We start from the raw sequence: 24,637 nt of genomic DNA, 5'->3' as shown, positions 1-24,637 counted from the left end.
GTTGACTATTGATTAATTTTTCATTGACAAACACATTGATACACCCAAGTTTTTGTGCAGGAGTATCATATTCTTATATTTCCTGAATCAAATGGAACACAGCCCTGGGACCTCACTTCCCAGGAGAATGGAAATGTCTCTGTGCTTTAGTAAAAGAATCACCCAGGGTGGGCCCACCTGAGGGGCTCACTGTCCAAGCCTCATGGTTCATGAAGGCGGCTGCTCCATCCCCCCTGCTGGGGGGTTAAGGGTCATTTGTCACAATTCCAAGGCGGTCCAGTCCCCTCACTGTGGATCTCAAAAGAGAGTAGAAAGGTCCTCTGCTTAGTCCAACCCTCTTGTCATAGAGGAGGAGCAGATGGACCTCAGGGAGGGGCAGGACGTGTCCAGAGTCACCCTGCGTGTGGCAGAGTCAGAGTCAGGACCAGGTGCCCTGTCCCCACGCCAGCTGTCCATCCATGGCCCCACGCTGCTTGTGACAAACATGGCTGCAGCATGCTCCAGGCTGGGATTCTGCCCCGTCCACCCTCATTCTGCATAAACCTGCCCCGTCCCCCTGAGGAGGGCACTCACTGCTGCTGAGTCAGTTTCCTCATCTGCTAGATGGGGGAGGGGTGCCAGAGACCCTGGTCCTTCCCAACGCCGCCTTTCCCTGATCTTTTCTGCTGGGAGTACAAAGGGACTGATCTGAAATAGTAGAAGAGGAAATGGAAACCCAGACTGAGAAAGAGGTAGATTGGGGTCCACAGTCACATGTGGTCCTGCCTCCAGTCAAGTGGCCCCAGAGCCCTGGTCTGGTCTCCCTGGAGATGAACCATGAGTTGGATGGAGAGCAGAGCCCAAGAGATCTGGTTTCTGGTTTCAGTTCTGCCACAGGATAACTCATGAGCATGGATGAGTCTCATCACTGATCTGAGCTCCAGTTTCCCGTTTATAAAATAGTAAAATGAGGCTAAAATGATGGTTTTTAAGCTATGTCCTCTGGAGACCTTGGTTTCTAGTGAGATGGTGGGGTTGCAAGTAGGGTGTTGGCCCACCCCGCATTTTCTCGAACCAGAGCAATCTGGCTTGAATCAGACTCCCACTCAAGATCTCATTTGAAAATAAGATTGGAAAGATTGGAAGTGATTCATATGTTCATCTTTAGGATGGTGGTTAATAAACTATTGTGTAGACAGAAGAAGGAATACTAAACAGTATGAAAAAATGAGGATGCTCTCAAATAATGATAAGGATATTTCCTTCTTATATACAGTATATTTCCTCCAGTATATACAGAGTAAAAACAGTAAGATATATAGTATGCTATTTTAAAATGTATAATAGGGAGAGAAATACAAATAAAAATAAAGATATCTATATAATTGGTTTGCTTCAAGAAACACAGAAAGGACCCCCATGAGTTCAGTGGAGCAGATGCCTGGTCTTAATCAGGAAGAGGAACGGAAGAGAGAGTAGATGGAGCCACAGGTAGAAGTGAGGTTTCTCAATATATGGCTTTTAAAAGAATATTTTTATTTTGAACCATGTAAATATATTACCTTTTCAAGAAAATAAAATTTAAGTTTGAAAACTATACCAACTGGAGAAGAAGGGTCAGGGGAGGGATAGTTGGCAAATGGTTTCCATGTTCCCTTCAACTTTGATGGACAGTCTGGGGGAGGAGCTGAGAGATGCCCACACAAGCCTGTCTCCAAAGGCAGAGGGAAGGGAGGTGCCTTGGGTCCAGGGGCTGGAGAGGGGGAGCTGTGGCCCCCAAGCCCACCTGCTATGACCAGGACTCCCCCAGCCCTTTAGCACACACAGTTGATGGAGAAGCCCCATGGTGCCCAAGCCTCAGGCCCTACCCTTGCTCCCTGCCTGGCCTGGGCTCTCTGTCTCCCGAGGCAGTAGCCAGAGGCTCCCTCCTCAGCCGGCCAGCCAGAGCCTCCTCCAGGCAGCGTGACTCCAGCTGATGCCCCCACTCCCCAAGACTGGCCTGAGCCACATCCAGATCAGAGCCCGGGGCACAGATGTTCCCATTCTCTGGCTCTGCAGCAGCTTCTTGGAATAATCATGGAGCTAGCCTTCCCTAATTTACCTTTGAGTGGAGAGAAGAGGATTTCTTCTCTCCGGGGCATCAGGCACCTGGTTATCTGCCCTGGGAACCAGTGCAGGATGCCAGTCCTGGTCCTTGTCTGTGTGTTTGTCTCCTGTCTCAAGGTGGGTGTAGGGAGGCAGATGAGCTGAGAAGGCAGGGTCTAAGGTCTCCACGCTCTCTCTGGCATTTTCTGGCTGCCTCGTCAACAGGAAGTGGTCTGGCTGAGATGAGGGCACTGCTGCAGGACCTCTGCTTGGGGCACTGCAGTTAGACCAGGACAGACAGGAGCCCGGAGATTATTCCGGGACCCAAGAGAAGAGGGAAGGGGCTCAGCCGTTCCTGAGGTTCTAGTACCTGCTGAGTTTTGCAGGAAGCCAGACTTGAACTCCAGGCTCTGACGTGGAGCAACTGTGTAACCTTGAGCAAAAGATATAATGTAGTTTTGGGGCCTCAGTTCAACATCTATAAAATGGGGATGACAATAAATATATCTCTGAAGATGAAATAGAAATAAGTCACCTAGTCAGAGTGTTGTTGCTGCAGAAATGGCTACTCCATTCCTCCTGGGTCTAAGGTACAATGCCAAATCCAGGGAGAGTTTAAGATCTTGAACCAAGTATCTAGGCTCAAATCCCAGCTCTGCCACTTCCTATCTGTGTGATCTTGGCCAGTTGACCTTTCTGTGCCTGTGAAAATGGGGACACAGAGTGCATAGTTCAGGGGCTGCTGGGAGGAACAAATGAATCCACAGCAGAGCTTGATCTGCAGTGAGCACAACATGTGTGACCTCTTGTAACTGTTGTGTCCACCACAGCCTTGCTGCAGCCCAAGTCCTCAGGGCCCCTTTCTCAGCCGACAGAACCTGTGAGCTGTAATCTGAGATCTCTTTTGGAGCCAGGCTGGGCTGGTGAGATTCTTTTCTGAATCTGCTTCTGACCAGGGGTTGGGAGGTGATGACAGGAGCTCTGTTCAGGCCCATCTGTTCAACCTCCACTCCAACCAGCATCTGTTTCCATAAATCCCTCCAGTGCTTTGTCTGGAAGAAGAGTGAGCTTCCTCAGGCAACAAAGTTCTCAGAAACCATCCATCTGGGCAGCTCACAGAGTGGGGCTCCCTCTGGGCATCCTCCCCTCCCTACATTGACCCTGACAAACCTTAGGACAAATGACACCCTCTCAGCACTACAGCCAAGGGAAGGCACTCCCCTGGTCCCAGCTGCAGCCCACCTGACCCTCGGGCTCCCAGCTGCCCACTGCTGCCTGAAGCACGCCATCCCTCAGGTCACCAGGTGACTGCAGTGGTCCATGTCCCTGCTGAGCCAGGGCCAGCTGCCCATCAGCCCAGACCACTGCCCCCAGTAACACTCTCGTTGCTAGGCTGGGGCCACTCCTTATGCTAATCTCTAAGAAGAAAGAGCTTGTGTTTCTTTCTGGTGCTTCAGGCGGAAGGAGGGATTCCAGAATATTCTGTTCCTGGACCTTGCAGAGGCTGGCAGAGACCCAGATCCCTCTACCATCTCAACCTCTGCCCCCCACCACAGGACCCTGGCACCCATGCTTTCTCCTCTTCCCGCTCCACAAACTTGTTTGAAGCTTTGTTCTTGGTGTCAAAAAGTTGCTCCTTACAGGCATGTAAGGAAACAGGGTTCTGTGTCATCAAGCAAATAGGGGGACAGAGTCCCCAGTCCATTTGTAGGAAGCTGTTATTTTTTTGCTGAAACAGGCCTGATATGTTATGTGTATAATATTATGACCTATTGTAAAATAGAATGCAAAACTCTACATTCAGCTTCAAGTTAACTCTGAGGCTTCAAACATAAACACTACAATATAGATGCACCAGGAAGAGCATTTACCTCTTTCACTCATGACTATATTCCCAGCACTGGACTGGGCTGACACAGCAGTATTTGTTGAATGAATATGACTTTATAATATAGGCTTATGAATATTACCTCACAGCCTCACGATCCAGGTTGAACCTCCTGACCAGGTTACATTCTGTCTTTAGTGGAAATGTTACAGAATCACTAGGTTTTGTGTTATCTCATTTAATCTCCTAACAACATCACGGTCATGTATAATGGACATCTCCATGAAGGAGAATCACTGAGAATGTGAACTCTCCACTATATTAGAGGATGTCCCCGCCATGTGAGTTTTGGGGAAACACTGGGCCTGAACCTCAATAAGAAAGATAAAAGGGCAGGTAAATAATAATTAACCTGACACACCTGGGCTTGGACACACACCTAAGGAGCAGGTGACAAACAGACACAGATCAGATCATTTCCTTCTGCGGGGCCTGCAATAGCATCCAGTGTGTGCTTCCAATGGCCATGGTGCCTGGACCAGCTCCCTTGGCTGTGCACTGGCTGCCTAGCTCCTGCCTTCCTGGTCTGAGCCTATTTCTGAGCCTGGTCCCACCCTAATAATTCTCTAAGCTACCCAGCAGCTCTCTAGTACAGTTGTTCTCTGCTGAAGTTGCCAGAGATGTTCTCGCAGGTCTGATCAAGAGCCCATCATGTCCAAAAGCAGGTGTTAATTATCTCTATTTTCTGGATGATGAAACTGAGGCTTAGAGTATCATTGACTGAGCACAGGACTGCCATGTTCCAGGCTGAGCTCTGGTCTCAGTTCAGGGTTGGGGGATGTGTAGACATGTCAATGGAAAGGCCCTGAGATGACCAAGAGGAATTAGAAGTTCTCAGTGACTGGAGGGAGGGAGGCAAAGAGGCGAGAGAGGTAGAAAGAGGTGTGAGCTTGCAGGGCTTTCAAGGTGATATTTTGGAATGTGTGTTTCACCTGAGGGAGCCAAGAGAAGCCTGAAAACTTTTCTTAGTTAAGTTCAGTCCAAAGCAGACATTGAGGTAAAGAATGGAAACAGTCATTAGCAGGAAGCTTATGGCAGGAGAGCAAGTGAGGATGGATGGACCTGGACCAGGTGGTGACTCAAGATGAAGAGAGGATGGATTCACACGTATTTTGTAAAGAGCATCTGTGAAGCTGCTGCCATTGACTGAATGAGAAAGATGTGAAAGGATCAGTGTGTTTTGGGGGTGGGAGTTTCAAGAAGTGGGATTGGACATGTTGAGTGTGAGGTGCCATGCATGATTCAGAGGGAGAACTCGGGAGGTAGCTGGAGCATTCAGGAGGTAACTCTACTCTAGTACTCAGTAGAGATTAGCTCTGGAGGCAGGAATTGCAGAGTTGTCATCATTCTGCCTATTTACTTCATTCAGCATCTTCTTAAATGTCACATCCATGGAGCAGTCTTATCTACTCCCCACATTCCAAAAAGTGCCTCTTCACCTCTTTTCCCCTTGTCATTATATTTATTACCAGATAACATGCTATTATATATTTGTTTGCATATTAGTCATCTAGATAAGTAGGATTCGTGAGGGAAGAAACTATTGGTTCCATTCTCTGCTCTCTGTCCAGTGCCTAGAACACTTAAAGCCATCTGACTGGATAAGGACTAGAAGATACACAGAGAAGAGGTGGTCGAGGCTGGAGTCCTGAGGACCTGAGACCCTCAGACAATGGAAGAGGAGGAGGAGGGAGAAAAGGACGGATGGGAGGCTGAGGAGCAGGGGGACCATCACTCCAGAGAATCGTTCTTGGTGAATTGTGGGCAGAGAGCCATTTCTTAATAAACTTCCTCCCTCTAGAAGCACACGAGCCGGGCCTCAGGTGCAGGTGGAGGAACAGCACGTGTATCTGGAGGGGCCTCAAGGAAACGAGGAGGCAGGAGCCCAGGCCGCCTCCCTTGAGCTCCGGCTGGTTCCCTCTTTCTTAGCCTCCCTTCCCAGAGCACACTCAGTGGGTGGTGCCCAGAGGGAGGGGCGAGGCGCTGGGAGCACCTGGGACGGAGCCTAAGATGCTAAGAGAGCAGAAGAGAGAGGTGAGGTTACAGCTGTCCCTGGGGCATCAAGTGTCAGTAATCATGGCCCCTCCCCTCATCAAGACCAGTTGAATGTTTGCTCTCAAATATTTCATAAATCTGCCCCTGCCCTCCACCCCTGAAGTGTCTTTGCTCAAGGCCCATCATCCCATATGTGGGCTCTACAATCAGCCTCCAAACTGGCCGTCCAGCTTCTTGGCCAACCTCCATCCCATTTTCCTCCTACAGCCAGAGTGTCAATTCCAAGTGGGCCTCTGATGGATCAGCCCCTCCTTAGAGAATGTCAGCAAGGCCTCATCACTTACAGATAAGATCCTACTTGTGTCTCTGGTGTCCAGGTCCATCTACACTGAGCCCTGTCTGCTGCTCCTGCAACACCTCCCTTCCTCCCACCTCACCTGTTGTGCTCACGTGAGACCCAGGAGCTGCCCACATCAGATTACTTCCCAGAAGTGTCACTCTGGAAGCAATCGGAGATGGAGTTGTTGGAATCAAGGAAGACCTCCTGGAGGAGGTGATTAAAAGTCAAGTCTTAAAGGACATATAAAAAGGTTAACAAAGCAGAGAAGTGAGGAAGAGTTTTCAGTTATATGATTTGCTCAAGGATCTCATGAAGTTTCAATGGCAGATTGGATGTGACTGCTGCTTGTGTGTGGGAGGAGGGAGAAGAGAGAATTGACCCTGGCCAACTGGAGGCTGGTCTATATGCCCACTTGGGTCAGGAATAAGGTTTGGGGTGGCAGAAAGTAACGAGTTGGAGCTGAGACACTTCCCTAAAGACACGACCACATTCTTCACAACCTCAGAGGTAGAGTAGACAAGGAAAACCATGCCCTTCAGCAAGAGGAAAGGTCAAGGCTAATACCCACCTTGACAGGAGTTTTGGATTTTTTTTTAAGTCTCCACAAGAGAAGCAAAATCTAAGTCTTCATTTCTGGTGAAATGGGCCCAAATATACATGACCTCTGAGGTCAAACAATGCCAACCTGGAAATTAACACAATTGGCACCCAGCAGGTGTTTGGCCTGGAGGGTCCTGAGCAGAAGCAAATGCAGTTATTCTGGGTGAAGCTTCCAACAAAGGTGTCAGGACCCTCCCAGAAAAGCGAGTCCTGTAAAAGGGGGCTCACAGTTTAATGACAAAGTACATGAGGGATCAACCTGCTGTGAGTCCCAGGAACTCCAGTGAATACACACCGATATGAAATACTCAGCAAACCAATACACTTTGAGAAACAAATACACTAATGATAAACACATTAGAAAAAGACACCGTGAAAAAAAAGACAGGAAGATAGGAAAGAGAACTGTAATGAGTTGAAGAGGGTCCTCCTGAAACTCATGTCTACTCAGAACCTCAGATCGCGGCCTTATATAGAAGCATGGTGATGCAAACATACTTAACTAAAGATTTGGGGATGGAAATCATCCTGGATGGAGGGTGGGACCACAGTCCAGTGACTGGTGTCTTTATGAGAGAAAGGACGCAGAGATTTACACACACAGAGTTGAGAGAAGATGAGCACATGAAAACAGAGATGGAGTTAAGGGGGGGTGCAATATAAGGGATCTCCAGAAGCTAAAGGAGGCAAGGACGGATCCTCTTGGAGCATCACAGGCAGCACAGCCCTGCTGACACCTTGATTTCAGACTTCTGACCTTCAGAACTGTGAGAAAATAAATCTCTCTTGTATTAAACCACCAAGCTCATGGTAACCTTATGCAACAGCCCTAAGAAATAAAAATAAATAAAGAATTGGAAAATATAGTCTCTCATTATTTTTATAAATTACCAGAAAAGCTAGCTGACCTACTCTAGAGCATGGTAGTCACATGGATCCCAGGTCCCCTTGTTATTTCCTGTGTTCCCCAGCATCTGAGACTCACAGGGGAGGGTCCACTGATCTAGAGAAGGGGAGTCAGTCCAAACGCCCACAGGAGCCAGGGGGGAAGGAAACAAGTAAAGGGGATGGAGAGGACTAGGGCCCCTGGAGAGGACTAGGGCCCTTGGAGAGGACCAGCTGCACCTGTCAGGGGTGGTGGAAAAGAAGGAGGCTCTGTTCATGACATACTTTCACGTGTATAAAATGGGAAAAAAAAACGCAGATATGCCCTACAAACATGTGCATTTATGTACACACATGTCTACATATTTCAGAACATATGAATTGTGTTGAAGATTGTACATGAGGTTGAGGACACAGATGCTCCCTGGATGGAGGGGTGGACGTTCCTGTGAGCAGGCAGGAAGCCTGGTCATGCCCAAGAGAAGAAATCAGGACATGTGAGATGATCATAGACTTGCTTTATGTCAATTACACAGGAGAATAAGAGAAATATAGAAAACTACACGAAGATATGAATGGAAAACAATATAGAGAGCATAGCCACATCAGCTCCAGCGCCCCCCACCCAGCCCCTCAAGGACACACAGCCCGGTGACACCAGACCTCCTGAGGCTTCCAAAGGAGCTGGGAGTCTGAATTTTCATGCGAAATTAAAACACTGCCGCTTCCAAATCCTTAGGGAAAGAAATAGTGATTCTATATCATTTCTTCATAAAAACACTGTGCTGGAAACTGAACACATCAAGAGTCCACCTGCAGTGCAAGCTGGTTTGCAGCCCCTGATCTGCAGCAAATCAAGCTGCATGTGCTGATGTCCAGAGGGGGCCAGGGCCTTCCGGGTCCTCTGTGAGGGGGGCGGGGAGGGGAACAGGTAGGGGACATGGATTGAGAATGCCCTGTCAGAGACCCTCTGAGGAGTCCTTCATGTGCTTCTATTCATTTAATTGACACATAGTAGGTTATAAGCCCAGTGCACAGATGGGGAACCTGAGGCTCTGATGAGTAAATGGACAGGATCATCCAGTTATGAGATGTCTTATCCTTGTCACTCTGGTGTCCATCTTCCCTCTTCCTTCCCTGTCCTTCCAGCACCTCCTCCTTCCTTCCTTTGTCCCGGCCATGACCTTCCTGGCTCCTTGTCTTCCAGTCCACACGCCTGGCTGCTGGGCAGGCAGGGCTCAGCCATATCCAGGCTGTGATCTCTCTGGGGCACCATGTCCAGGCTCACAGATTAGAGTGGAGGAGGGGCTGCTGGGAGACTCGGGCAAACCTCTTGCTTTCCAGGTGGGGGAACTGAGGCCCAGAGAGGGCACAGGCCTGACCCAGGGTCACACGAAGGAATCTCATCCTCTCCTTCCCCAAACCCTCCCTCTGTGCCATTAAATGGATCCAAAGAGATGGGAATACCAAACCACCTGACCTGCCTCTTAAGAAACCTATATGCAGGTCAGGAAGCAACAGTTAGAACTGGACATGGAACAACAGACTGGTTCCAAATAGGAAAAGGAGTATGTCAAGGCTGTATATTGTCACCCTGCTTATTTAACTTATATGCAGAGTACATCATGAGAAATGCTGGGCTAGAAGAAGCACAAGCTGGAATCAAGATTGCCGGGAGAAATATCAATAACCTCAGATATGCAGATGACACCACCCTTATGGCAGAAAGTGAAGAGGAACTCAAAAGCCTCTTGATGAAAGTGAAAGAGGAGAGTGAAAAAGTTGGCTTAAAGCTCAACATTCAGAAAACGAAGATCATGGCATCTGGTCCCATCACTTCATGGGAAATAGATGGGGAAACAGTGGAAACAGTGTCAGACTTTATTTTTGGGGCTCCAAAATCACTGCAGATGGTGATTGCAGCCATGAAATTAAAAGACGCTTACTCCTTGGAAGGAAAGTTATGACCAACCTAGACAGCATATTCAAAAGCAGAGACATTACTTTGCCAACAAAGGTTCGTCTAGTCAATGCTATGGTATTTCCGGTGGTCATGTATGGATGTGAGAGTTGGACTGTGAAGAAATCTGAGAGCCAAAGAATTGATGCTTTTGAACTGTGGTATTGGAGAAGACTCTTGAGAGTCCCTTGGACTGCAAGGAGATCCAGCCAGTCTATCCTAAAGGAGATCAGTCCTGGGTGTTCTTTGGAAGGACTGATGCTAAAGCTGAAACTCTAGTACTTTGGCCACCTCATGTGAAGAGTTGACTCATTGGAAAAGACTCTGATGCTGGGAGGGATTGGGGGCAGGAGGAGAAGGGGACGACAGAGGATGAGATGGCTGGATGGCATCACCCACTCGATGGACATGAGTTTGAGTGAACTCAGGGAGTTGGTGATGGACAGGGAGGCCTGGCGTGCTGCGATTCATGGGGTTGCAAAGAGTAGGACATGACTGAGCTACTGAACGTAACTTAAAGTTGTCTTTTAGCCTTAGATGTAAATTGCAGGGTCATTTTGTTGAGGTAAGTTGGGAACAGCTTCAGGGACAGATACCCCCATCAGCCCTCATGCCAGTACCCCTCCCCACCCCTGGCATGCCCACTGGGAGGCCAGCAGGCTCCAGCGCTGCCCTGCAATTGGGGCTCAGGGAGCTTTGTGAGTCCAGGGAGGTTCTCAGGTTTGCTCTGTGTTTCTCTTTCCAGCCTCAGCTTGTCCCAGGGTTTATTATCAGCAAAGGTGACAAGGCCCCTGATGGCAGGAAGCTGGCTGGGGCTCAGGCTTCTGGCCCTTCCACCCTGGGGGCCTCTCAGCAAATAGTCCCTTGGAAACAGGGCAGCTGTCCCTGCAGAGGGGGCGGGCTGGGAGAGGCCTCACTCTCCCAACACACTGGACCCTGGAGGAGCCCCTGTGTGAGGAGGACTGCAGTCTTGGCTGGCGGGACTGTCTTAGGCAGGTGACCTGGGCAATTCCGTAGTCTCCAGGGTCCCTGCCACTCTGGCCACATGTCCCTGTCACAACCCTGAAATCCCTTCAGGCCCCTGTTCTCCTGTCTCAGTTCCAGCCCAGGCCCCTCCTCCATGGGAGGGTTGGCTCCATGCCTGCATCCCTTCTGGGTCAGAAGACCCCTACTGGGCTGCCTCAGGGCCACTGGGACCCTGGAATCCGCACTCGTTCCCCCACTCCAGTCATCCCCAGTCTGTCACCCAGCCCCTACTCCAGTCCTGGTTGCCTTCTCAGGGCTATCCCCTCCTAGGGGTCCGGCAGGTGCCTCCTCTTTTAGCTCCTGCCCTTAAAAGGGGGCCAGTCATCGGTCCATCCCCACCCCCTCCCTGGGATGCCCTGAAAGACTTCACATCAGAATCAGACACAGCATCCTTGTTCATTTCCAATCCCTTCTTCCCAGCTTGGAAGCTGCTAACCAGTCTCCCAGGCCAGGAGAATCCTCACTCAGGTAGGACTACCTCTAGATATTTCCAGACTCGCATCTGGATGGCAATTTTGGAGCTTAAAAGCTAAACATTATGTTAATTTATTCTGTGGTTCCTCCGGGACACTCCACCTTGGAGTCATGTTGGGTTGGAGTCTCCCTGCCCCAGTGAGGAAGAGTCACATGGGAAGGCAAAATGCGGGGGAGGGGATTCAGAACAGTTCCTATTTTCCATGTCATCTTGTCCCCATGGCCTTGCTCTCACCCCATGGCTCCTCCCTGTTAATCTCTGAAGCTGCCCTCCTCCGGGTGGAGCTGTGTCCTCTCAAATGGCAGCTCCTTCCAGTGATGGCTCCTGGGAGGACAGGCCAGGACACGTGTCTCCAGGTTGCTGTGGAAGGAGGCCATGGCCCTGAAGGTATGTCCTGGGTCTCAGAGCCCCGAGCTTTGGTCCTGGGCTCCCACTCTGGCTGACCTGCTGAACTGTAGAGCAAACACTCAAACCTACAGCTTTGGCATTTTCATCTGGATTTCCCACTCCTATGTAAGGGGCAACCTCAGGGAAATACTAAACCACCCAGCTTCAGTTTTCTCATCTGTAAAATGTGGTTAGCAGTACAATCCAATATCCCATTTCTGAAACCTTTGGGTCTGCTCCAGAATTCAGAATTTTTCAGCTTTAGAATTCAGAATTTTTCAGCTCCCGATAGTGACATGGTGCATCTACTCTGAGATATCACACTCACTGGGGTCTGAAAGCACCTTGTAATCAGATACAGGAGTGTTTCTGCAACTGAACTTTGGAACATAAATTGTCTCATGTTTGTTCAGGTCAAAACTTGTTACCAAATGAGTTTTTTCAAAATTCTTTTTTCAACAAACACATGAAAAGATGCTCAACATCACTCATTATCAGAGAAATGCAAATCAAAACCGCTATGAGGTACCATTTCATACCAGTCAGAATGGCTGCGATCCAAAAGTCTACAAGCAATAAATGCTGGAGAGGGTGTGGAGAAAAGGGAACCCTCTTACACTGTTGGTGGAAATGCAAACTAGTACAGCCACTATGGAGAACTGTGTGGAGATTCCTTAAAAAACTGGAAATAGAACTGCCTTATGATCCAGCAATCCCACTGCTGGGCATACACACTGAGGAAACCAGAAGGGAAAGAGACACGTGTACCCCAATGTTCATTGCAGCACTGTTTATAATAGCCAGGACATGGAAGCAACCTAGATGTCCATCAGCAGATGAATGGATAAGAAGGCTGTGGCATGTATACACAATGGAGTATTACTCAGCCATTAAAAAGAATACATTTGAATCAGTTCTAATGAGGTGGATGAAACTGGAGCCTATTATACAGAGTGAAGTAAGCCAGAAAGAAAAACACCAATACAGTATACTAATGCATATATATGGAATTTAGAAAGATGGTAACAATAACTCTATGTACGAGACAGCAAAAGAGACACTGATGTATAGATCAGTCTTATGGACTCTGTGGGAGAGGGAGAGGGTGGGAAGATTTGGGAGAATGGCATTGAAACATGTATAATATCATGTATGAAGCGAGTCGCCAGTCCAGGTTCAATGCACAATACTGGATGCTTGGGGCTGGTGCACTGGGAGGACCCAGAGGGAGGGTATAGGGAGGGAGGAGGGTTCAGGATGGGGAACACAGGTATATATAATGGTGGGTTCATTTCGATATTTGGCAAAACTAATACAATATTGTAAAGTTTAAAAATAAAATAAAATTTAAAAAAAAAAATTCTTTTTTCAATTTTCATAGCCTTGAAGGGTTGGGATTGCAGATAAGGACCAGCCTAACTTCTGTCTCCATAGATAAAGGTACACAGATCAGAGAGATAAAATATTCATGGTTTGAGGCCAGACCAAACATGGCTATAAGATTTGGGATAAGACAAGTCTCCTGACAAGGCCAAGGCTGATGGGTGGGGAGAAACATTCTGGAGCGGCTGTGCTGTCACCCGAGTGTCTGAGCCATTGGTTCCAACTCCGCAGATCCTGAGCCTCAGCCCTCACAGGGCCCTGAGCCTTTTCCAGGCGTCTTGACTCCAGAGCTGGATCTTTTTCTGGTGGGTGTCAGCAAAGACCACTGCCGTATCGATGACCTAGGCCTGAACAACCATTAGGACCTCCACAGGATCGTCCTCAGGCCTGGGCTCTCTGACCATCATCATGGGCTACTTTCTCCGCCTGCTGCAGCTGCTCTCCACCTGCGTGGCCTTCTCCCTGGTGGCTGGTGCAAGCACTTTGCAGGTGGCTGCAGGTAACTGGTCCATATTTGTCTGGTGCTTCTGCTTCATCGTGACCCTCATCATCCTCATAGTCGAGTTGTGTGGACTTCAGTCTTGCCTCCACCTCTCCTGGGATGGCTTTCTCATCACCAGCGCCTCCTGTGCCACCTTCTTATGTCTCTCAGGCTCCATCGTCTTTGCCACTGCCTGTATCCAGTTGCTGCCTCACAGCCCCTTCGGTGACCACGCCATTGTGGTCACTGCCTTTTCCAGCCTTGCATCTGTGGCTTATGCCACTGAAGTGGTCTGGACCTGTGCCCAGTCTGGAGAGTTCTCCTGCTCACCTTGCCAGCCCTGCTTCACAGGCTGGAGATCTTCGTGGCCTGTGTCATCTTCGCCTTCATCAGCAGCCCCCACCTGTACGTGCACCAGCCGGCCCTGGAGTGGTGCGTGGCTGTGTATTGCATCTGCTTCCTCCTGTCAGCCGTGACCCTCCTGCTGAACTGGTACAACTGGGACAACAGGCTGCCCGTCCCCGTCCCCCTTGTGCATTTGGGGCTGACCCTGCTCTCCGCCCTCCTCTATGCCTCCGCTGTGGTCCTCTGGCCACTCTACCAGTTCAACAGGGAGTTCGGCGGACAGCCCCAGAGGTCCAGGGACGTGAGCTGCCGTGATAAGCTCAGCTCCTACGTGTGCACCTGGGACCAGCGACTGGCTGTGGCCGTCCTGACTGCCGTCAATCTGCTGGTTTACGTGGTGGACCTGGTGGACTTGGCCCGCCGCTGTTTTTATCAGCTTCTGAGGCTCTGCACCAGGCCCCCCGGTTCCCTCTTATTGTCAGTGGAGGCATCTTCACCAAGCTCAGTCGTTCTCTGATGTCCTCTTCCTGGCTCCCTCTCTCCCTTCTCACATCCTTTCCCATTCATCTTGCTCTTTCCTGTTCCCTTCCCTCCTTCTTCTCTGTCTCCCTTCTGTCTTGTGTGCTTGCCCATAATTCTGTTTTGTCTCTTTCTTGTGTTGTTCCATCTTTTCTACATTTTCTGCTTTTTGGCCCTTTTCTGTTCTTCCTTGGTTTTCTCGTCTCCTGTGTCCTGACCACCTCTCCCCATTTTCCTTCTTCTGATCCATCAGGACCTGAGACTCCTTCCTCCTCTGCCCTCCCACCTCCTAAGGTGCTGACTCCACAGCACACAGCCCTCTGTGCAGCTGTTCACACCCTGGGCCTCTGGAGGCTCTGGTTGTCTGTCACCCTGGCTGTGTCTTAGTTGGTACAGATGTGTGGAGTGGGGTGAGTGTGGGTAGCTAGGAATTGGACCCCGTTTTTCCCAGTGGAGGGAGTTGTAGAGTATTATTGTTGTTCAGTGTCTCAATTGTACCCGACTCTTTGCGACCCCATGGCCTGCAGCACACCATGCTTCCCTGTCCTTCACCATCTCCTGGAGCTTGCTCAAATGCATGTCCATTAAGTCAGTGATGCCATCTAACCATCTCATCCCCTGTCACCCCCTTCTCCTGCCTCCAATCTTCCCCATCATCAGGGTCTATTCTAATGAGTCAGCTTGTTTTTAAGTTAAAACACAATCTCTGGAGGTCAATAATTCCCAGTGGGTGGGAGTCTTGAAGCAGAGTCCTTGGGTCCCTGGGCCCCATCTGGTGCTCAGCCCCACCGGAGATTGGCTCCAGAGTTTTTGCAGGTTCACTAAACACCCACTGCCTAGAGGGCTTCTTAGAGGAAGTTGTGATGATTTCCATCCCAATAACTTTCTGGACATCGAAGTAGGAGCTGGCAGAGAACCCCAGGGTCTTGAAGACACCTGTCTGCAGTGTTGGTGAGGGGCAGCGATGTGGCCCTCCTGCCCCAGTGATCAAAACTGCAGGTCCTGCCTCTGCAGGGAGAAGAGCATGGCCCCTGCAGCCTTATGTGATGCTAGCCTCAGATTATTTTTTTCTTTCTTTGTCTATCTTCTGGTCAGGACGCCAAAAATTATTGGGTAACTTGTTCTTAAAGAGAAAGTTTCTTTTCAGAATTTCTTAGGCAGGTGGTTTGGGGGTGGGGTGGGTGTGGTTGCTGCTGCTTCCATTGCCAAAGGAATTGCATTGTTTGAGTGTGAGGTGACACGTGTGTGTGTTTCTGTGTACCTGTTGCTTTCTGCTGCTGCTTCCTGAGTTTCTGGAATCAGGTAAAATAAATATATAATTAAAAATTTTTTTCTAGATCGTTTTGTTTCCTTCAGCCCCTGCTGTCAATCATCGAGAAAAGCCTTGTACTTTTTCTCACACACATAATGTACTTTATAATCTCAGTATAAAGATAAAGAGCATCGTCCATGGCTCAGCAGTAAAGAATCCATGGGCAATGCAGGAGACAATGCAAGAGATGCCAGTTTGATCCTTGGGTAAGGTAGATCCCCTGGAGAGGGTATGGCCACCCACTCCAGTACACTTGCCTGGAGAATCCCATGGACAGCAGAGCCAGGTGGGCTACAGTCCATGGGATCACTAAGAGTTGGACATGACCGAAGCCACTTAACATGCATATAAAGATGAGAAGGAAAAAAGCAAAGAAACAAAAAGCCCAAAACAAAATCCACATATTCTAATACCCAAATTGACCTAGAACTCAAAAGAGCCCTAGTCAGTTTTCACCCTCACCCAAATCTATGTTTTTGAGAATCACTCCCACTGACTCTCCACCTCCATCTGGGCCAGAGCCTGGGGATGTGGCCCAGCCTGTGAGGCAAGAGGTTGGGCCCCACCCCAATGTCCACATTCTGCCCCCTACCTCTTAAAGGGGCCATGACAGCACCTCAAGGCCTCTCTTTAAAGATGTGTACTGGTGTGGATGTTCAGTGCACCTGTGCGTGTACATGTGTGTGTGCTCATGTCAGTCAGTCAGTTCAGTCGCTCAGTCGTGTCCGACTCTTTGTGACCCCATGAATCACAGCACGCCAGGCCTCCCTGTCCATCACCAACTCCTGGAGTTTACCAAACTCATTTCCATTGAGTCGGTGATGCCATCTAACCATCTCATCCTCTGTCGTCCCCTTCTCTTCCTGCCTTCAATCTTTCCCAGCATCAGGGTCTTTTCAAATGAGTCAGCTCTTCACATCAGGTGGCCAAAATATTGGAGTTTCAGCTTCTACATCAGTCCTTCCAATGAACACCCAAGACTGATTTCCTTTAGGATGGACTGGTTAGATCTCTTCACAGTTCAAGGGACTCTCAAGAGTCTTCTCCAACAGCACAGTTCAAAAGCATCAATTCTTCGGCGCTCATCTTTCCTTATAGTCCAATTCGCACATTCATACATGACCACTGGAAAAACCATAGCCTTGACTAGACAGACCTTTGTTGACAAAGTAATGTCTCTGCTTTTTAATATGAGGTCTAGGTTGGTCATAATTTCCTTCCAAGGAGCAAGCATCTTTTAATATCATGGCTGCAATCACCATCTGCAGTGATTTTGGAGCCCCAAAAAATAAAGTCAGCCACTCTTTCCACTATTTCCCCATCTATTTGCCATGAAGTGATGGGACCAGATGCCATGATCTTAGTTTTCTGAATGTTGAGCTTTAAGCCAATTTTTTCACTCTCCTCTTTCACTTTCATCAAGAGGCTCTTTAAGTTCTTCTTCACTTTCTGCCATAAGGGTAGTGTCATCTGCATATCTGAGGTTATTGCTATTTCTCCCAGCAATCTTGATTTCATCTTGCTTCCTCCAGCCCAGCGTTTCTCATGACATACTCTGCATAAAAGTTCACATGCCGCCCTGCGATGACACCAACAGCCCTATATAGTAACTGGTGATGAGAAATGCACCACAAGCCTTCTTCTCCTATTCGCAGCTACAAAGTCTCAACCCCAGCATCCTAGCGTCACCAGACCCAGAGGGGCCAGACAAGCAGAGCTGCGGGGGAGGGGAGGGGCCCCACTGCTGCCCCTCACTCCTGTACTGGGGTAAAGCGTGTGATCCTCACCCAGGGGCTGGATGGATGGAAGGGAAGGACTTCCAGGAGGTGGTCCCTGTGGCAGGTAAATCTTAAGCAACAATGAAATAAAATTCCTACTTTAAGACAAGACAAGAAAAATTTAAATTGAACATTTTTGGTCTGTCTGTTTCAGATTCTTCTCTAGTGTGCATATTTCATCTGCATTGTGCCTTAACCAGACCTCTTCAAGGGAAGAAATACCCATTTCACCACAAGGGTGACATTTTCTAGAGGAAGCCATGTAACTCCTTAGAAGATAGCACTGCTAACTTACTTAGGACCTGATCACTGTCTCTAACTGTATTACTTGTGCTGTGCTTGTTTTAAAGATTCATGCCTTATTTCTTGTATTAACAAATGTGTGATAATGTGATGAAAAAATAATGGTGACTCGGCCTCTTGAAATGATTCATATAGTATATATAGTTTTTTAAGATCCAGGATTGTAATGCAGTGACTATTCCCATATGGCTCAGTGGTAACGAACCTGCCTGCTAATGCAGGAGACTAAGGTTTGATTCCTAGGTCTGGAAAATGCCCTGGAGAACGAAATGGCAACGTACTCCAGTATTCTTGCCTGGAAAACCCTAAGGACTGAGGAATCTGGCGGGCTACAGTCCATTGGTCTCAAAGATCAGAGATGACTTAGCATCTAAAACACAACAACAGCTACAGATACGGGAATAAGCAACAGGAAGGAACCATCTGCTCAGGACTTGGACCCAGACCACGTCTTTTCTGGGAGCCTTTTTTGTCGTCATTCAGTCCAATGACTTTAAGATTCCACTCATCAATAAATATTCTTGTTCCCCAAGTGTGTGTGCCAGGCCCTATTCTAGACTCTGGATAGAGAGCAGAGAACAGAACCAAGGGTTCCGGCCTCATGGAGCTTGCACTCTAGTACAGGAGACGTGCACATCAATACATAACATCAGTCAGTGGGCTATTAATGCCACGATAAAGGGAACACAGGTAAGAAGGGTTATTGGAGTGCCTGTTGGCGGCGGGGGGCAAGGGTGCTCCATGGATGTGACGTTTAAGAAGAAACTGAAAGAAGAGTGTAGGCTGAGGGAGGACAGCTCCCCAGTTCTATCTCCGGAGCCAATCTCTACTGGGATCCAGAGTCATATACACCTGCCTCCTGATCTCCCCTCCGGATGTCTCCGGACACGTCACACTTAGTATGTCCAGTCCCACCTCTTCAATCCCCCACTCCCATAACACGCTGATCCTTCCTCATGTTTCCATCACAGTCAATGGCACCACCTTCGCAGATGCTCTTCACAATATGCTCCTGAACCCACCCACTCTTCTTCATCTCTAGACCACCTGGTCCAGATCCATCCATCCCCTCACCTGTATTCCTGCCATAAGCTTCTAGATGCTTCCTCTATTTCCATCCTTTCTCTCAAAGACTGGTTTGGAGTAAAGTCAAAGTACGATACTCTGAAGATTTCTGTTTGCTCCCTTAGGATGGAACACAGACTCCACAACATCACCCACCTGCAAAGCCCTGCAAGATCTGACCCCTTTCTTCCTCTCCAGCCTCCTCCTCTGCCTCCAGCCACTGACAACGGTTTCCAGTTCTCTTGGTCATCTCAGAGCCTTTCACCTTATATGTCTACACACCACCCCCCAACCCTCAACTGAGACCTGAGTTCAGCCAGACTCACAGCAGTCCTATGCTCAGTCTATGCTACTCTAAGTCTCAGTTTGCTAATCCAGAAAATGGAGACAATAGCTCCTGCTTTTAGTCATAAAGGCTGTTAACTGCACCCTCCAGAGACATCTCTGGCAACACAAGAAGAGAACAACTGTATTAGAAGGATACTGGATAGCTTGCAGAACTGCTAGAGAGGGACCAGCCTGAGAACAGGCTCAGACCAGAAATGAGGGTTCTGGACAGCCAGCTCACAGCCAAGGGCACTTGGTCCAGGCCCCATGGCCACTGGAAGCACACTGGATGCTCTGCAGGTCCTGCAGAAGGAATTCTGGTCTGTCTTTGTTTCCGTGTATACCTGTTTTTGTGTGTCCAGGCCCCAGTTGTGGGGAGGTCCAATACTTATCTGGCCTTTCTTTCTTGAGGCTTCCCTGATGACTCAGACAGTAAAGCATCTGCCTGCAATGTGGGAGACCTGGGTTCGATCCCTGGATGAGGAAGACTCTGGAGAAGGAAATGGCAACCCACTCTAGTATCCTTGCCTGGAAATCCCCATGGACGCTGGAGCCTGGTATGCTACAGTCCATGGGGTCACAAAGAGTTGGCCACGACTGAGCGACTGCACTTTCCTTTCCTTCCTTTTCTTTCTTATTGAGGGTCAGGCCCAGTCTCTCCCCAGGTTGCACACATTATGGAATTGTCCTCAAATATGGTGATGAGGTCAGATCCTCAGTGATTTCCCTCCTTGGAGATATCCATCACAGAAGGTCAAGTGTTGTTAGGAGGATTAAATGGGACAAAACATGACTCAGAGATTCTCAAATATTCCCCCAAAAGGCAGAAGGGATGGAATGCATCCCAGTTGGTAGGTCCAGGCTATAGTCTGAGCTGTAAGCACTTGTTGTATTCATTTCAGAAACATTTGCCATGGGCCAACAGGGCAGGTATTGAAAAAAAGTTAAGAGAGGTGTCACACACAGCACACACTGCAGGCTAACCACTGTTCTGGATGTTTTGTTCCTCCCAGCAGCCCTTGAACTATGCACTCAGTGTCCCCATTATCACAGACACACAGTGGGTAACTAGACCAAGATCACACAAGTAGGAAGTGGCAGAGCTGGGATTTGAACCCAGTCATGTGGGTGCAGGATCTTGTACTCGGATTGTCATTAATTTGTACCTTGTATTCCAGAAAGATAAAACAGCCAATATTTTTTAGCACCACAGTCCAAGCACCTTCCTTGGTGGCTCACATGGTAAAGCATCCATGCAATGTGGGAGACCTGGGTTCGATCCCTGGGTCGGAAAGATCCCCTGAAGGAGGGCATGACAATCTGCTTCAGTATTCTTGCCTGGAAAATCCCCTTGGACAGAGGAGCCTGGAGGGATACAGTCCAAGGGGTCGCACGGAGACGGACACGACTGAGCGACAAAACACACCACCAATCTGACTAGGTGACTTATTATCTCTATTTCATTTCATTTTCAGGGATATTATTATTGTCATCCCCATTTAAGAGATGATGAAAGTGAGGCTCAGAGAGCATGTTATGTTTTTTCCTCAAGGTCACACAGTTACTCTCTGAGAGAGCCTGCGTTCAATACAGATCTGTCTCCCGCAAAGCTCAGCAAGAACCTCGGGAAATGCTGAGCCCATTCCCTCTTCTCTCAGATCCAGGTATAACCTCCTGGCTCCTGTCTGTCCTGCTCTGGCTGCAGTACCTCATTCAGAGGTCCTACAGCAGCACCCCTGTCTCAGCCAGACTACCTATTTCCTGTTGAAAAGGGAAGTAGCCAGCAGAAAAGTCCGGAGACAGCAGGGAGAAACTTCACAGGGGTTGATTAAAGCCCCCTTGTTTCTCCTCAGCTCCCCTGCCTCCCAGCAGGCACTTTTAGACAGGAGCCAACCACACAGACAAGGGCCGCATGATCGGCCGTCTGCACAGGCACCCAGGGCAGATAACCAGGTGCCTGAGACACAGGAGGGAACGTCCCCAACTCTCCCCACTCAGAGGAAGACTGAGGAGGCTGATTCTGTGATTTTTCCAAGAAGCTGCTCCAGGACCAGAGAACGGGAACATCTGTGCCCCAGGCTGTATTCTGGATGTGGCTCAGGCCATAGTCTGGGGGCGTCAGCTGGAGTCACCCTGTGCAGAGGAGGCTCTGGTTGGCTGAGGAGGGAGCCTCTGGCCGCTGCCCGGGAGACAAGAAGCCCAGGCCAGACAGGGAGCAAGAGAAGGGCCTGAGGCTTGGGTACTGGGAAGTCTTCTCCATCAGCTGCGTGTGTTGGAGGCCTGGGGGAGGCCGTGGTCACCAAGTAAGTGGGTTTCGGGTCCCCAGCTCCCCCTCCCAAGACCTCTGGACTCAAGTCACCTCCCTTTTCTCTGCCTTTGGAGACAGGCCTGTGTGGGCATCTCTCAGCTCCTCCCCCAGCCTGTCTGCTTTGGAGTCAGAGCAGATGTGACTGTGAATCCAGTCACAGACCCCCGATCTGCCTCTCTTCACTCTGGGCTTCTGTTTTATCTTCCCCTGCTTATGGTCAGCCCTCTATATGCCCAGCAGGAAGGAATTTGCTTTTCCTAAAGGAAACACAAGCTCCCTAAATAAGGCAAGAGCATTCTGGCTGCTGAGCTGGACTCTGAAAAAATGGAAAGTCAAGAATGTGCGGGAGCAAGGAAGTCTGGGAGACCTCAGACTGTGGGGGTGCCTGGAAGCAGTTTGTGTTTTTGACAAGAATCACTGGAGAGTTGGACCCCTGGAAAGTGATTAAGGAAACTCATGTTATGAAAGAGAAGCATGTTCCCCACCAGGCAGAGGTCATGGGGAAGGAGGGTGTGTTTAGTCAGGAAGGATGTGACCAATAAACAGGACCCAGCAGCCGAGAGGAAACAAGCAGAGAGGGTGGAGAAGGTGGACAGAGGGGAGGGAGCCGGCTCCATCTCCACGTCTGAGTCTCCAGGACTGGCAAGTCCAGGGGCCCCGGGAAGAAGGGGCTGGGAGGGACCAGGGTCTCTGGCACCCCTCCCCCATCTAGCAGATGAGGAAACTGACTCAGCAGCAGTGAGTGACCTCCTCGGGGGGACGGGGCAGGTTTGTGCAGGACCTGCGTGGACGGGGCAGAATCCCAGCCTGGAGGATGCTGCTGCCACATTTGTCACAAGCAGCGTGGGGCCGTGGACAGACAGCTGGCCTGGGGACAGGACACTTGGTCCTGACTCTGACTCTGCCACACACAGGGTGACTCTGGACAAGTGCTGCCATCCCTGGGGCCCAGCTGCTCCTTTTCTATGAAGAGAAGACTAAGTGTATCTCACTCAGTCATGTCTGACACTTTGCGACCCCATGGACTGCAGCCCACCAGGCTCCTCTGTCCGTGGGATTTCCCAGGCAAGAATACTGGAGTGGGTTGACAACACGTCTCCAGGGGATCTTGCCAACTCAGAGATCAAACCCAGGTCGACCTGCATTGCAGGAGGATTCTTTCCCATCTGAGCCACCAGGGAATACCCTAAGACTAGAGGGTTGGACTAAATACAGGATCATTACACTTTCTTTTCAGGGCCACAGTGAGGGAACTGGAGCAGCCTTGGAATTGTGACAAATGTCCCTTAACCTCTCAACAGGAGGATTTGACCAGCTTCCCCCATGAACCACGAGGCTTGGACAGCAAGCTCCTCAGGTGAGCCCACCCTGAACAATTCTTTTACTGAAGCACAGAGACATTTCCATTCTCCTGGGAAGTGAGGTCCCAGGGTTGTGTTCAATTTGATTTAGAAAAATATAAGAATATGAGGTTTCTGCACTGAGACTTGCGGAGGTCAACGCATACTTGCTTTGTGGATAAAAAATTAGCCAATAATCAGACAATCTAAGAAAGAATTGGAATTTTATTGGAACCAACCTGAGAAGTTTAACTGGAAGATAGTCTCTCAAGAAGCTCCAAGAGCTGTTTTGAGGAGATCAGGGTTGGAGGTCAATGTTTATGTCATTTGGGGAAGGCCATGAAACCAGCCCACGCCTTGGAAGAAGGTTGCTTCACTCAGGAAGAACAGATATCACAGTTCATGCTTTTAGTGCTTCCTAAGCTTGGATATATGCAGGAAACTGGGTTCATAGAAAAGTCTCCTGAAAATATCCAAGTATGTGAGGGCAGGTTCTGCCAGTTTTCTCAGAGTACAAAGTACAATCCTGACCTTTTTCACGACTTCTTTCCAGAGTGGATTGCAGGTCAGTGAATTGCAGCAGCCAGTGACTTAATTTTGGAAGACCTCAGTGGTGGGCAACATTCTTTATCACACAATCTATTTGTTCCATCTTAATTCCAATCAAGGTTTGGGAGGAATTTTCCCAGGTCAGGGGAGGATTCCATTGATGGGCCATTGGGTGTGCAATTTTTCCTCTAGTTCTGGTAACAGTAGCCAAACTCCTCTGGAACAATTGTCTCACTTGTCTGTCCAGCTCTCAGAAACGGTTCCCTCCTGTTGCTTCTTCCCATATTTTGAGTCATGGATCTTATAAAACTGTATGTAAGGTCACCTGGTCATCACCATGTTTATCAGAGGCTCAATGACACATTTGTTAATGCGAGAAACAACTCTCTTGTGAAGTGCTAGACAAGAGTAATATGGCGAGTGACATTAATAAGGTCATAGGGAGGAGTGTCATGTAAAGTCACAAGGCTGGGGTTAGAAGAACAAAAATGGATCTTTGTATTGGGTCAGGTATTTCTGCCCTTCGGAAGGTCTGGTTAACACGTACTGCAGATGCACACTGCACACTTCAGGGCAGGGAGGAGGTCAAAACAGGCAGAGACGAATTTTGTTTAAATTTTCCTTGTCTTGCCTTGCCTTAAAATATGAATTTTATTTCATTGCTTCTTAGGATTTGCCTGCCATAGGAACCATGTCCTGGAGCCCTCCCCATCTACCCCACCCGCCCCCGGGGGGAAGTACTAATGCTTCATCCCAGTACAGGAGTGAGGGGCAGCAGTGGGTTGCTTTCCCCTATCCCCCTTACTGCCCCCACCACAGCTCTGATGCCTGACTCCTCCAGTCCTGGTGACTCCAGGCTCTGGGGTTTGTGGCTGAGAACAGGAGACTAAGCACAATATTGGTGGCTTCCTGGCCACCAGTTATTATAAAGGCTGCTGGTCCAAATGCACCTGTGAGCACAGACATGCAGGCACATACACAGGCAAACGCGTGCTGGCTGTGCACGCAGGGACACACCTTTAAATACAGTCATCCGGGGTCTGGTCCTTTAAGAGCTAAGGGGACAGAAAGTCTAGTGTTGGGGACACAACTGCTAGTTGTCTTGGGCTGGGCCATGCCCCCAGGGCCCGGGGAAGGTGCGAGTGGGGAGACATTGGGAAGGGCTCACGGAGATGGGGGCTTTCATCAGAATAAAAATCTGCTCCATCCTTCCCAGCTCTGAGAAAATTTGGGGCAATTAGCATATGTCAGGTTTGTGGGGTTTTTTTTATCTTTGTATTGAGGTTAAAAAGAGCATTAAATTGTAG

General features: G+C 49.1%; 1 pseudogene; it reads left to right on the top strand.

Annotated features, from left to right (window-relative positions):
• Positions 1 to 13,066: 13,066 nt before the first annotated feature.
• Positions 13,067 to 15,125, top strand: LOC781624 (myeloid-associated differentiation marker-like; annotated as a pseudogene).
• Positions 15,126 to 24,637: the final 9,512 nt, after the last annotated feature.

This window comes from Bos taurus, chromosome 21 (genome assembly GCF_002263795.3).
Source record: "Bos taurus isolate L1 Dominette 01449 registration number 42190680 breed Hereford chromosome 21, ARS-UCD2.0, whole genome shotgun sequence".
NCBI lineage: Eukaryota > Metazoa > Chordata > Mammalia > Artiodactyla > Bovidae > Bos > Bos taurus.
The sequence above is the reverse complement of the archived record's forward strand: the minus strand, read 5'-3'. Positions and strand labels throughout refer to the sequence as shown.